This window comes from Staurois parvus, unplaced genomic scaffold (assembly GCF_062004578.1).
Source record: "Staurois parvus isolate SC_StPar_1 unplaced genomic scaffold, SC_StPar_1.0 ptg001193l, whole genome shotgun sequence".
Taxonomy (NCBI): domain Eukaryota; kingdom Metazoa; phylum Chordata; class Amphibia; order Anura; family Ranidae; genus Staurois; species Staurois parvus.
Window position 1 is genome coordinate 803472 of NW_028318989.1, and position 15212 is coordinate 818683.

The following is a 15212-nucleotide window of genomic DNA, read 5'->3' on the forward strand; positions in this document are numbered from 1 at the left end:
TGGAATTAGAGAACACACTCTGGCCCAGCACGAAAGACCTATTTTTCCCCAGTACATGTGCCAGGCACACCGCAAGCATTTCTGGATGTCTTTACAATGCATTTGTATAAACGTCTATGGGATCCAGTCATGGCACAGGATGCAGACCCACAACGTGTCGCATACAAGTCAGACTCTTCTTGTGGACTGTTCAGTAGTAAATCTTTTATGAGCCTATTCACACTGAGACTATTGTGGGGTGACAACTGTCCCCAAATGGTGCCCCTGCATTGTCACCCCAGTTATAGACAACAAGCAGCCTCGCTGACACCCATTACACAGGGATGGTCCTGTGCTGTCACCATCAGAAAGCCGGTCTGGAGCAATGAGGTTCAGCTGATGCTATAGTAAGTACTTGTAGGCAGGAAGTGGCTGAAAGAGACTGGAGGAGATCCGCAGCACTGAGACACAAAAAAGATATACAGTAAAAATGAGTATTTTCTGCTTAATTGTAAATATTCTGGTGCCATTGATCAGAACCAACTTAGTCTAGGGTCACACCTATGCGTTTTACGCTTTGTTTTGCAGAAACGCACAGCAGTCTATTTAACATGATTTCCTATGGGACATGTTCACATCTTCGCGCTTTCACCCGGTGCGCTTTTAGGAAGGGTCAGGGACTTTTTAAAACGCAAATCGTTGCGTTTTTGGTTCTATAGACTTCAATGGAGAAGCTGCAGAAATGCATGTAGTGCGTTTTTGATGCGTTTTGATTTTTAATCTGCCCAGCAACAAGTTGAAATAAAAACCCAGCAAAACGCATCCCCCCGCTGAGCAAACGGATCCGCTAAACGGGTCCATCCTGTGTGAAGGAGCCCTAACTTGGCATGGTACAACTGGCAAGCATTACGCCGGCCCAACATGCCCAGTACAGCTCATAGGACTCCATTTGGCACTTGGATGCAGTATTTTCATATAAAATCTCCATTGGGATTGAGAAAAAAAAAACAGACAAGCAGGAAGCGGCAATATCACCTCCTGAACACCTGCAAACCACTTCTGTGGTTCACTTTTTAGAGGGCAGTAAAGTTTGCCACTCATATAAGAGAGCCCTAGACAGGGGCGGACTGACAACTCATGGGGCCCCCGGGCAATAGGGGATCATGGGGCCCCTGTGTCCTTGCCCAAACTGAAAAAAGCCTATGAAAAAGGTACCTGGGGCATCTCATGGGGCCCCCTACTGACTTCGGGCCCTCGGGCAGTGCCCGAGTTTCCAATTGGTCAGTCCGCCCCTGGCCCTAGAACAGTGCATGGATGAACTTGTGTGAACAATCTGATGTCCTTGTACAGCGGTGCCTTTAAAAGAATGCATGACAGTGAAGGGGGGTGTTCAGGTCGCCTCTGACGGTCAGGCGAGTGACCCCTAAAATCTAGGCCCTGTCACCTCAGCCGTTGGGGCCGGGGGTAACGCTCCTCCGATTAAAATGCACAATTATGCAAAGCGCCGCGTCTCCCAGCCCGATGATTGCCGAGGCAGCCAGTTTATCAGAGGTAATTAAATCATTTCCAGGGAATGAACAGAACCTTCTGATCGCATAGCAGGTATGGCGCGGGCTATCCGCCGTGCCAAGCTCCTACGCGTGCTGCCCTGGCAGCGTCTCCTCTCGTATACAGAGCAGGTACAGAAGGGGTGGCAGCCGTGCTGCTGTCCTCCCCCACACTGGCACTGCTGTCCTGCCAAGTGCGCCGTTTGTACTTGAAGGAGCAGCCAGTGCCAAACTCCCTCTCACTCTGCCACATGTATGCCCTCTGAGATCCTCCGTCTTCGCGTCGGTGCCTGTATACCAAACAAGTAGCATGTGGGTTCAGCGATCACATAACAAGCTATTTTCATCGTCTCCAGTTACATTCAGGGCCAGTGACATTGCCTCCCTCCCACCCGCTACATCCACTTACCACATTCCCCTCTGCGCTAGAGAATAGCGGCAATACCGCTCTCGTCCTCGCCTTCACCCCACTTCTAGGACTACACCGCTCCTACGGATACAGGGCAGAGCCGGCATGTGTGCCCTGTATTGATATAGTCACACAACGGGCCACACTGAGCTCTAATTACCGGGACCCTATTGCCACCGGCGTCAGGCCCCATTCATACGGGCGTTCCGGGTTTTCACCAATTCAGTCACGTTCTTTCCAAGAAAAAATGGATCAGTTCACATCAGTTTTTCATCTGTTTACATCCATTTTTCATCAGTTTACATCCATTTTTCATCCATTTACATCCGCTTTTTCATCATTTTTTGATCAGTTTACATTCACTTTTTCATCAGTTTACATCCATTTTGATCAGTTTACATCTGCTTTTTCATCAGTTTTTGATCAGTTTACATCCCCTTTTTCATCAGGTTTACATCCATTATTCATCAGTTTTTAATCCGTTTACATCTGTTTTTCATCAGCTTACATCCGCTTTATCATCCATTTTTGATCAGTTTACATCCGTTTTTCATCAGTTTACATCCGCTTTTTCATCCGTTTACATCTATTTTTGATCAGTTTACTTCCGCTTTTTCATCAGTTTTTCATCAGTTTACATTTGCTTTTTCATCAGGTTTACATCCGGTTTTCATCAGTTTTAAATCCGTTTACATCTTTTTGTCATCAGTTTACATTTGCTTTTTCAACAGTTTTTAATCCGTTTACATCTGTTTGTTATCAGTTTACATTTGCTTTTTCAAGCAAGTCTTAAAATGGGCACTTTTGATTTTACAAGTTGGAGTCCCATAGACTTTCATTAAGTTCGAAGTGTGCAGTCGAATTTTCGTTTTAGGTTAGGATGTTCGACCGCATGGCCGGATCTAGGGGGGTGCTGGGGTGGGCAATGCCCCCCCATAATTCAGTTGTGCCCCCCCCCCCCAAAGCCTACCCTAACCTGTCAATATGCTGCCTTAATCTGAAACTTTCTTGCCCTAGCTTGACACCATACTGTACTTTCCTTGACTGACACCATACTGATCTCAGTTCTGCTGCCTGTGCCCAGGCCGTGTGCAGTGCAGGGTTGGGAGAAGGAGCTGTGCCCCTGTCCTCTGCCCGTCCAACAGTGACCCCTGTCCTCTGCTTCCCTGACCTCCGATCCTCCGCCCCCTGACATTTTTTACTGCACCCCCACATCGGACGGGCTAGATCCGGCCCTGTTCCACCATGAACCGAACGGGGGGGGGGGTATTCGGAGCATCACTAATTACAGGCATGCAGACTTGCCCAGATTCACTGACACCAGATGAAACGGCTTATCTAATAAATGTGTGAATCCACTCTTCCCTGTGTCCCAACTCCCTCTGTATGACCTCCTGACAGCGGGTTGAGGCTAAACGCACTCAATGGTAAGCTTTAATAAATCATAAAAGCTCCGCAAAGGAACGGAAAAAGACCAATAGTGTAATTCCGCTAAAAACCAAAATGTAAGCCGTCCCTAATAAAATTCTACTCACAAACACATATAGTATATAGGCCCATCAATGTCACAGATGTCCCCGCAATGTACCAGTCTGCCACATCAGCAGCATCTCAGCCCAACCCGTCGCTGGCAGAGAATGTTAGGTCACTTCTGGTTGCCATGCGGACCGATCCTAACGCGTTTCGTCACCTGACTCATCTTGGATGATTCATGAGAGTCGTTCATCTTTAAGGTAGTATACGATTTATTTATTTATTTATTTCAGGTATTTATATAGCGCCATCAATTTGCGCAGCACTTTACACATATATTGTACGTTCACATCAGTCCCTAACCCTCAAGGGGTGTACAATCTAAGGTCTCTAACCTGCATTCATACATGCACATACTAGGGACAATTTAGACAGGAGCCAATTAACCTCCCAGCATCTCTTTGGAGTGTGAGAGGAAACTGGAGTACCCAGAGGAAACCCACGCAGGCACAGGGAGCTCAGGCAAACTCCATACAGGTGGTGCCATGGTTTGGATTTGAACCAATGACCTTAGTACTGCCAGATGGAAGTGCTAACCATTTAGTCACTCTGCTACCCATTTTGTTTTTTTTACCCTGTTGGAGATTTTTTGGCCTGAATATATTTACACATAGATATTGACATCTATTCTTTTCACATTATTCACATTTTGTATTTGGAGAGTTTGGGTAATCTACGGTGCGGTGGAGGTGAAATTTCATAAATTAAAATGTATTCACTTGAAATGTGCCTTGGAAGTCGCTAGAAAATTTGACTGGTGAACCTGCTGGTTGAACGAAAAAAACGGACTAATGTATGAACAGCTTTGGGGCTTGTTCACATGGGCTGCCAGGGGGGCAGTAAAATCAGGCAGCTAAACCTGTGATCAGGGGCGGACTGACAACTCATGGGGCCCCCGGGCAATAGGGGATCATGGGGCCCCTGTGTCCTTGCCAAACTCAAAAAAGCCTATGAAAAAGGTACCAGGGGCATCTCATGGGGCCCCCTACTGACCCCAGGCCCTCGGGCAGTGTCCGAGTTTCCAAATAGTCAGTCCGCTCCTGCCTGTGATTAGAAACACAATGTACATGGCTGTACACATGCCATGGTTGTAATGCTAAGTTTTGCAGCGACACAAAAACGAAATGGCATTTTGAATAGAGCCGGCAGTAGCGCCATCAGGCACAACCCGCTCAAGTGAATAGGGCCGCGTTGCAACCGCATGCAATGTGCATTTTGAGAGACAGACTCCTCCTCATCACCTGTCAAATATCCTCTGAAAAGCAATCCACCATGAATCACTCTTGAGAGAAAAACTGAGGCAGGGTGCTGTAAGGTTTTTAGGAAGCTATGTTCAGCACCTTCCACAAGCCATGATCTGCCTGCATAACATAGAGAAGCACAGAGACCCAGTGATGACATCATTGGGTTAAAATAAGTTATGTTATGAAAACAGAAATGTCTTCAAGTCAAGTTTATAAACGTATTTTGAAAATGCACACGGGGGATATGGCTTTCCTGTGCAAAGCTTTTGTTTTTCACCCTGGCAATGCCTACATAATATCCTTTAATCACCAGTAACCTAAAGTACCGGGAACACCTAAGGCTGACATGGTAGTTCTGGAAGCCAGGGATTCCGAAATCCCTATTGGGACTTGTGCAGGAAATAAACATGCAGAAAGACAAGCTATCATAAATAAAGAATACACAGAACAGATTGACTGGCAGTGTACTCAGCGACCCTGGTGTTGCCATGGTTGCGAAGAAGCCACCTTTGAATCTTTTCCCTAGTTTCAGAAAATCTTAGCTGTTGTCAGATTGAAACAGAAATACTATTTGCCAATATTCTACAATTTTTTTTATTTCTGTATAATTGTTTTCCTTTAAGCCAGGATGCCAATTGCATTCCTAGATATACAGATAGCCACAAGAGGGAGCTCTTACAAATCCTTATGTCACGGGTGTCAAACTAGCGTCCCTCCAGCTGTTGCCAAACTACAAGTCCCATGAGGCATTGCAAGATTGATAGTTACAAGCATGACTCCCAAAGGCAGAGGCATGATGGGACTTGTAGTTTCGCAACAGCTGGAGGGCCACCAGTTTTACACCCCTGGTTTAGAGTGAAAATCCGTATCATCTAAATGAAATGGTAAACAGATTTCCACAAAATTGTCTCAGCAGACTACACAGGATTTCTGACACAGAGGTACAATATTAAAAAAAAACGTAATGTGGAAAAAGCAATAATCAAAATGTAAAAAAAAATAAAAAAAATTAAAAATGAGAAAGTTATTTAAAAAAAAAACACAATTTTTTGGCAAATTCTACCGGGTGGATCTACATACACTTCCTGAAAGCACAATTCATTCCAACGGCCGCTGGTTTGTTTGAAGTGAGCGCGGGCTCGCTGGTGCGGCGGTCCTTTAGTAAATCACCCCCTATTATTTCTATATAATCTGAGATGAAGAGCTACGATAACAGATGGGACGGGATCTGTCAAGCTGTACGAGGAAACGCTACAAATCCTATAGTATTCTATAGAGCGTGCTTAGCAGGAGGAGAGATTTTATAGCTGCTCTGATAAACTGGGTCTCCGCTATCTGAGAGGCTTTCTGGTCACATGATCTATTTAGGCCATAAAACGCCAAACCTTATTACCCTTTGATTTATCTAGGCTGCGGAACGATGGATGTATAACATCGTGTTCTGTACACTCGGAATACATTATGCGCTGAAAGCGTACACTGGGAAGACGCTGCAAGATGTGCTTTCAGAGGAATGAGACAAAATGTACAGAACTCTGCCGTGATTGAACGCCAAACACTAAAAATACGCTCAAAGAATGCTTGGAGTACCTGCCATCTATGAAATTTCAGAATATACAGGCAGAATATAACTCTACATCTAAACATAGGTTACATCGACCACGTCACCCGGGGGTTTACCTACAGCGTAAGAAATGTTCGATGGAATGCCCTAATAAGTGTCCATTGAGATTACTCCCACTGTGAGAACCTGGCAGGGAGGACATGAAGAGCCCCACTATACAGGGTGCGGCAACATAACTTCCTTTTTTCAAAACGCAATAAAACCCATTTTATGAATCAGAATTGTTTTTATTGTCTTTAATAATGTAGGTACATATCTAAAGTTCTGTTTTACAGTTTTGAAAATCATATCAGGTAGGTGACGCCCCCCATTGTCCATACACTGAATAAACCGATTTCTGGCGTTTTTCATGACCCTTACCAGCATAGGGTGTGTTGGCAATTTCTGCACAGATGTTGGCCTTCAGGTCTTGTAGGGTCCTTGGATGGTTTACATAAACGCAGGATTTCAAAAAACCCCACAAAAAAAAGTTGCAAGGGGCCAAATCGGGGGAGCGGGCTGGCCACTCCAAATCGCCCCTTATTGAGATGAGGCGCTCCGGGAAGTATTCCCTTAACCTCCCTAGCGGTATGATTATTTCATATTTTTGGTGCTGAAAGCGGTACCATTATTTTGCATGGAAATATGTAGTTTTTTTATTGTAGGCTGTAATTTTTAGGAATAACTCACTGAAATCTGTCTGAAATATATTTGAAATATAGCGCCAAGTTCGCACATCGCTGAGCAAAGTCGCAAAATTGTTTTCAGTGTCTGATGACAAATTTCTCCACGAATCATTATCACTCAATTCTGCAAGTGGTTCTGATTTACTATCGCTGTTCTCTAGATGATCTAAACCCGCTTTTGACGTAAAGGGACGCTTTTTGGACGCCATGGACTTTTCTCAGTTTCCAGGCAGAAAGAACATTCAAAATGCATACAGGGGACAGGACAGAGCAGTAGGGACAAAATGTATGTGAAATGGGTTGAAACAGCAATTTTTTACTATGTAAAATCGTTTTGCAAAAAATGAAATTTTTTTCATATTTTCAAATTTCCCACCGCCGGCGGCGCCCGTACGTCCCGACGTCACGGGGACCGGAACACAGGAGGCGGATTCCGGCATCAGACGGAGGAGATGGCCGGGGACGCTGCAGGGGACACATCGCGGGAGCCAAGGACAAGGTAAGTGCTGCAGGGACTCCCTATACAGCGCCGCATGGTAAGCCCGAGTGTAGCTCGGGGATTACCGCTTTTGGTATAGAAATTTTACCCCGAGCTACACTCGGGAATACCGTTAGGGAGGTTAAAACAGCCATTGATGCTCTTGAAGTGTGAGCCATTGCTCCGTCCTGTTGGAACCAAATGACCCCTAAATCCAATTCATCAAGTCGTGAAAAAACAAATTCCTCCAACATGTTCACATACGAAAAGTAGGCCTCTACGGCAAACGTGCGCTGCTCACTGTTCCAACGCATGATGATGACTGACCTGGAAGAGAACAAAAACTTTAGAACTACACTTGTCGCCTGAGACCACTCCCGCCCCGCTATGGCTGCTACAGCCTGAATGGCAACCATTTCAAAAAAGGAGGTTATGATGCTGCACCCTGTATAAGTCTAAACATGTACGTTCCCATCTTCCAAAAAATGCATATTTATGTACTGATATTTCATACAAAAGATCTATCGGCAGTCATATTACAGCTGCATGTGCAGCTGTCATTTGGGATCATTTAACCATTTCAATACCGGGCACTTTTACACCTTCCTGCCCAGGCCATTTTTCAGGTTTCAGCGCTCTCACACTTTGAATGACAATTGCGCGGTCATACAACACTGTACCCAAACCAAAATTTTATAATTTTCTTCACACAACTAGAGCTTTCTTTTGGTGGTATTTAATCACCGCTGGGATTTTTATTTTTTGCTAAATTAACAAAACAAGACCGAAAATTTTGAAAAAAAACATGTTTTTCTTTGTTTCTGTTATAAAAGTTTGCAAATAAATAATTGTTCTTCATAAATTTAGGCCAAGATGTATTCTACTACATGTCTTTGGTGAAAATACCCCAAATTAGGATGTATTTTTTAGTTTGTAGGAAAGTTATAGAGTTCACAAACTATGGGATATATCTGAATATTGATCAATCCTGAAGTACTGACAGCCAATCTAATTTCTTGAGGTCCAAGAATGTAAGAATAGTACAGATATCCCCCAAATGACCCCTTTTTGCAGAGTAGACAGTCCGACGTACTTCATAAGAGGAATGGCGAGTTTTTTGAAGTTGTATTTTTTGTCATAATTTTTTGGAAAATTAAAAAATTTAAAAAATTACTTTCACAATTTTTTTTACATACTGTCACCAGTGCAGTACAGCGTCATCATATAACTGGCATGGCGGTGATAAGAGAAACTGACAGTATGAAAAACAAAATATATAATTTTTTTTAAAAAAATCTTTATTAATTTAAAATTTTTATTATATTTTATTTCTTTTTTTTTAAGATTTATTTTTCATATTTCACTATGACCAAAGTAGTACAATGTTACCATATTAACATTGTACTACTTTGGGGAAGTGATCAGTATTTTTTTTTTTTTCTTTTTTTACACAATTTGCTTATAGCAAAGAATTACTTTGCTATAAGTAAGCATTTACCTGAATGACATCGATTCATTCAGGGTTTTTTTTTTTTGTGCTTAGCTGTGATTTGGCCACAGCTAATCACATGACATGTGCATGTGATTGCTGTGACCATTCACAGCTAGGCACTAGTATATAATGGATGGCATGAATGAAGCCATCCATTGTATACAACTGTCATGTGACCTGCTGTGATGGTCACAGCAGGTCACATGGTACCGGCAACGGGGTCCGGTACTCAGATCTGTCATCGGCCGTGTCCGAGGTACACGGCCGGTGACAGATCGCGCCGCTGTGGGGCTCTGCAAGTGCGCAAACTGCGTATGCCCGGGAGTATGGCATATGGCGTCCACCCGGAAATCTAATGTATTTTTCCGGCCGCCAAACTGCTATTGGCCGGGCGTCGATTGGTTAACCATTTCACTGTCGCTGTTTTTGTATTTAGTGCACATGGTTGAAAAATCATTTTAGGTCCTGGGGATTACCTAAAACTAAATGTTATAATTTTTGTAAGCAGAGACCCTGGAGAATAAAACAGTGGTAGTCCCAATGTGTTACGCCTCACGATATTTGCACAATGGTTTATTGAGTGTAAAATTTTTGTAAAAAATACACTAAAGGTTTTTCTTAGGGCACACAATCGCAATATATTACCCTAATTTGGTAAAATATGAAAGATGAAGTTGAGCTGAGTAAAGAGATACCAAACATGTCAAGCTTTAGCATTATAAAATTTGGTAAAATCTGGTAAAATATAAACGATGAGGTTGCACTGAGTAAACAGATACCCAACATGCCAAACTTTAATGTTATAAAATTGTGTAAAATTGTGCACCCAGATGAAATTTATTTCCTTTTTTTCCCCACGAACAGACCTTTCCTTCGGTGGTATTTGATTGCTTCTGCTTTTTTTTTTATCTTGTTGCGCTATAAACAAAAAAGACTGACAATTTTGAAAAAAAAAATATATATTTTTGACTTTTGCTATTAAACATGTCCGGTAAAAAAATTTTAAAAATTGAATTTCGTCACAAATTTAGACCGAAATGTATTCTGCTGAAAGTCTTTGCTAAAAATAAATCCCAATACATGTAAATCAATTGGTTTCCGTGAAATTGGTGTACTAGTAACGCGGCGATCAGCGACTCATAGTGGTGTAGCAGCGGTAGAGAACACACAGAGGCAGAATATGGTGATCTGAATATATTGAAAACGTTCCAACAAGGTACAGTACAACCAGGCCCGGGCGGTGAGCATAGCCGTCCGGAACCACCTACTAGACTCACAGCAGCGATCCTGTGGCTTTGAGCAATGCTGACAGTGTCTGCAACAAGGAGTGGAAGTGCGGCTTGGCTGGTCCAACCCAATAGGGAAGCTTCTCCAAGGAGGAAGACGTAGTCCCTTTACGTTCCCTACTCCTACGGAACCTAAGTGCTGTCCCTAACTCTAGCTACTCGTAAAATGTGCGCCAACTCAAGAGGGCCAAGGGCTTAAAAAAGCTCTGCCCTCCACCAAAATGGACGGTCATGAGGGGAGGAGCGTTCCAATCCGGCATTCTCCTAGGTGACCATACCTACAAGACTCACAGCAGTGATCCTGTGGCTTTGAGTGATGCTGACAGTGTCTGCAACAAGGAGTGGAAGTGCGGCCTGGCTGGTCCAACCCAATAGGGAAGCTTCTCCAAGGAGGAAGACATAGTCCCTTTACGTTCCCTACTCCTACGGAACCTAAGTGCTGTCCCTAACTCTAGCCACTCGTAAAATGTACGACAACTCAAGAGTGCCAGGGGCTAAAATAAGCTCTGCCCTCCACCAAAATGGACGGTCATGAGGGGAGGAGCGTTCCAATCCGGCATTCTCCTAGGTGACCATACCTACAAGACTCACAGCAGCGATCCTGTGGCTTTGAGTGATGCTGACAGTGTCTGCAACAAGGAGTGGAAGTGCGGCCTGGCTGGCCCAACCCAATAGGGAAACTTCTCCGAGGAGGAAGACGTAGTCCCTTTACTTTCCCTACTCCTACGGAACCTAAGTGCTGTCCCTAACTCTAGCCACTCGTAAAATGTACGCCAACTCAAGAGGGCCAGGGGCTTAAAAAAGCTCTGCCCTCAACCAAGATGGACGGTCACGAGGGGAGCAGCGTCCAATCAGGCATTCTCCCAGGTGACCATAGGAAATCATAGAGGAATTACCTTCCCACATCATAAATGATCCTTCAGTTGAGGGGAGGAAGAAAGGACAGATGAAGATGCCGGGTGTCTGGGGCCAGTGTGTTCTTTGCTCAAGTGCTATCTACAGTGGAGGTACCCTCCACTGTAGGTAGCACTTGAGCAAAGAACAGGGAAGGTAAGACTGCACCTCCCTACGCGTTAGATGTCCTCAGTCTGATGTCCAGCATCATTCAACCCACTTCCTCTGAGTCCACGTTGTCCAGGACCCATCTCAGCCTGTAACTGGACAGTGGAAGGAGAAGCAGCACAGCGATGAGCTCCTCTCTCGGTCACTCTGCTCTCTCCTCCTATCAGCATACCAGTGGGGTTTTGGCGATTAGCTGTTGGAGGGAGCCCTATTGAAAGCTCCTGTGGCTAATTTCACCCACTCGCATGTAATTGTGCATGCGGAGATCACCTGCAAGTGACGAAGACAGCCTGCGTTCAGGGATGATCACTCGTTGGTGATCTCTACACGCACAATTACATGCGAGTGGGTGCAATTGGAGCTTGCAATAGGGCTCATATCTAATCACAGGCAGGGTGCATTCACAGGTGGGAAGACAACAATGAACGTTAGACCTAAGAGGAGGCTTTCCTTTACAGTCTCTCCATCATAGATGTCTCCTTTTGTAGTACATTGCCGTTTCCTATTGTGTTTGGCCTTCAACACAGAACCTAAGCGATCTGCACATCTGAAAGAGCGGCCTCTCACGGTTACCCCGGCAACAGCATCAGATAACCAGCTACACAAGAGTGCAGCTCTTGTTCCCGCTATACAGGGAGCTGAGGATGGCGGAGTGAGCCCCCTTCCCCACCCCCACACCGTGCCTGGCTTAGTACTGAGATTCCAAGAATAGTGGGGAAGGAGCACCAGGCTTACCGTAGCAACCCGTGAAAAAAAAGGCATGTCTGTATAGTTTATTTATTTATTTCAGGTACTTATATAGCGCCGTCAATTTTACACAGCGCTTTACATATATATTGTACATTCACATCAGTCCCTAACCCTCAAGGGGTGTACAATCTAAGGTCCCTAACTTACATTCATATACAAGGGCCAATTTTAGACAGGATCCAATTAACCTACCAGCATGTCTTTGGAGTGTGGGAGGAAACCAGAGTACCCGGAGGAAACCCATGCAGGCACAGAGAGAACATGCAAACTCCAGGAGGTGCTGTACTTAATATACCTCTATTATTTATTTCAGGTACTTATATAGCACCATCAATTTTACACAGCACTTTACATATATATTGTACATTCACATCAGTCCCTAACCCTCAAGGGGTGTACAATCCAGGGGCAGACTGACCATTTGGAAACTCAGGCACTGCCCAAGGGCCCAGGGTCAGTAGGGGGCCCCATGAGATGCCCCTGGCACCTTTTTCATAGGCTTTTTTGAGTTTGGGCAAGGACACAGGGGCCCCATGATCCCCTATTGCCCAGGGGGCCCATGAGTTGTCAGTCTGCCCCTGGTACAATCTAAGGTCCCTAACTCACATTCATACATACACATACTAGAGACAATTTATACAGGAGCCAATTAACCTACCAACATGTCTTTGGAGTGTGAGAGGAAACTGGAGTACCCAGAGGAAACCCATGCAGGCGCAGGGAGAACATGCAAACTCCAGGCAGGAGGTGCTGTACTTAATACACTTCTATTATTTATTTATTTCAGGTACTTATATAGCACCATCAATTTATGCAGTGCTTTAGATATATATTGTACATTCACATCAGTCCCTAACCCTAACGGGGTGTACAAACATAGGTCCCTAACTCACATTCATACATACACATACTAGGGACAATTTAGACAGGAGCCAATTCACCTACCAGCATGTCTTTGGAGTGTGAAAGGAAACCGGAGTACCTGGAGGAAACCCACACAGGCACAAGGAGAATATGCAAACTCCAGGCAGGTGGTGCTGTGGCTGGGATTTGAACCAACAACCCTAGTAATGTCAGACGGAAGTGCTAACCATTTAGCCACTGTTACCCTCATGGAATAAAAATATATTTGAAATATATTTTGAAAAATATTTTTCCCAAATATATTGACATATATTTGAAATACTACAATTTTGGTCGTATTCGATATATTATATGTATATATATATATATATATATATATACTGTGTGTTGAAATGCGTTTTGTATATATTACAAGATATATGAAAAATATTTAAAAAATATATATTTAACACATAAAAAAGTCATTTTAACATATATTTTTTCATATATTTGTAAATGCATTCCAAAAATGTAGATTAAATTTATTTTTAAAGACATACAGTATATTTGAAAATGTATTTTTTTTTTAAAAAAAAGGTGTGTGGTTATTTATTTTGCATTTATAAAACACAAACAATAACAGAAAAAAAGAGACAAATGATAACAGGAACCCAAAACTAAAACCTAAGAGCAAGGGTACACAGAAAGGGATCAGAAACAATTAACAAATTATTGCCAGGCCAGGAGCCCTTAACAGAGAACAGTAAGAGTTACAAAACAAAAAACAACAGCATAACAGATCAACAATCAAAAACAGTCAAACACACAGTGAAAACACACACACCAGACACAAACAGACACAAACACCCGCACCATCCATTCCACATATGCACCAGAAGAGATTACTAACACTTAAATTCTGCCACTCAAACCATAGAACCCTGCGACAGTGGTTGTGATAAGAGAGTATCCCCCCAGAAAGAGTCCGCCACATCCAGCCAAGGCTGACAGATTTTTATGAATTTTTTAGGGCAGGCCCGTCTCCTATAGATCAGCTTATATTGAGGCAGCACTAGATTGACCATTCTATAAAAATGATGTATAGAAGGTGGAGTATCACCTTTCCAGTTTAACAAATACGTTTTCTAGCATAAAACAGGAGGAGATGTTGAAAATGTATTTTTAAAGAAATTTAACTATTTTTCATATATTTTGTAATAAAAATGCATTTCAACACTATATATATATATATATATATATATTGAAATAAATTGAATATGGCCAAAATTATAGTATTTCAAATATATGTCAATATATTTGCGAAGAATAGTAAATAAATAAAGTTCAGCGCTAAAAGATGTCAGACAAATATTCGTTCTTAAAAAGTTTGTTTAAAAAGTTCGTGCAGTATTCCACTTTGCAATATATTCGTGCAAAATATCAAATGGATGTAATGACAATCAGATGGTGGACACAGCTGTGAGAAATCCAGTGAAAATGACAGAAATGCGCACTCACCGACCGCGCATAGGAAATGCGCATATGTGTATTAAATCCGCAGGTATCATATTCCCTCAGGAAGGGGTGTCATCAAGCGATGGTCTGCTGGATTCAGAGGACCTCCTCAAGATCAGGGTAAATCAACCAGGTGAAGACTCCCTCCTCTGGGTGTAGTGTGCACTGAAGGCTGTGTCTGCTGGTCTGGTAACCCCTCAGTAAGGGGCAAAAGATGGGAGAATACCCATAGTGTAGTATTGTCAAATTTTATTAATAGCAAACTGAGTAAGGACAGGTCAGCAATAATACTGGCAAGAGCCAGAAAATACAAAGGTAAAAATTGTGAGTACTGACCTAAAGTAAAATGGCCGCCAGACCTCCTCGTGGTCTGGGCGGCAATGAGGTGTCACAAGCTGTCAGTTCATTTACTGATGGCGTGCCAGGTCAGTAAGTCACAAATACTGAGGCCAGCAAGAGTATGGAAGACCTCAAGCCTACATAGTATTGCAAAGTTTATACATATTCTCCGCACAGCACAATCCATACTCATAGTTGGCATGGTCAATAAATCCATCCACACATGTTACAATCTAACTGTGAATTCTTTGTACAATCTACTTTAGATATACTAACTACTAGTGTGAGGGTCTACTTAAACAAACCAATCCAATTTACAACAAATAAGGTAGATCCTCGCAGGCAGTTGACAAACCTTAAAGTAGACCTAAACCTAGTCACTAACATCTGCTATGACCTTTAACAGGGTAATGTCATTTCAAAAGTTGCTTTCAGTGTTTTTTTTT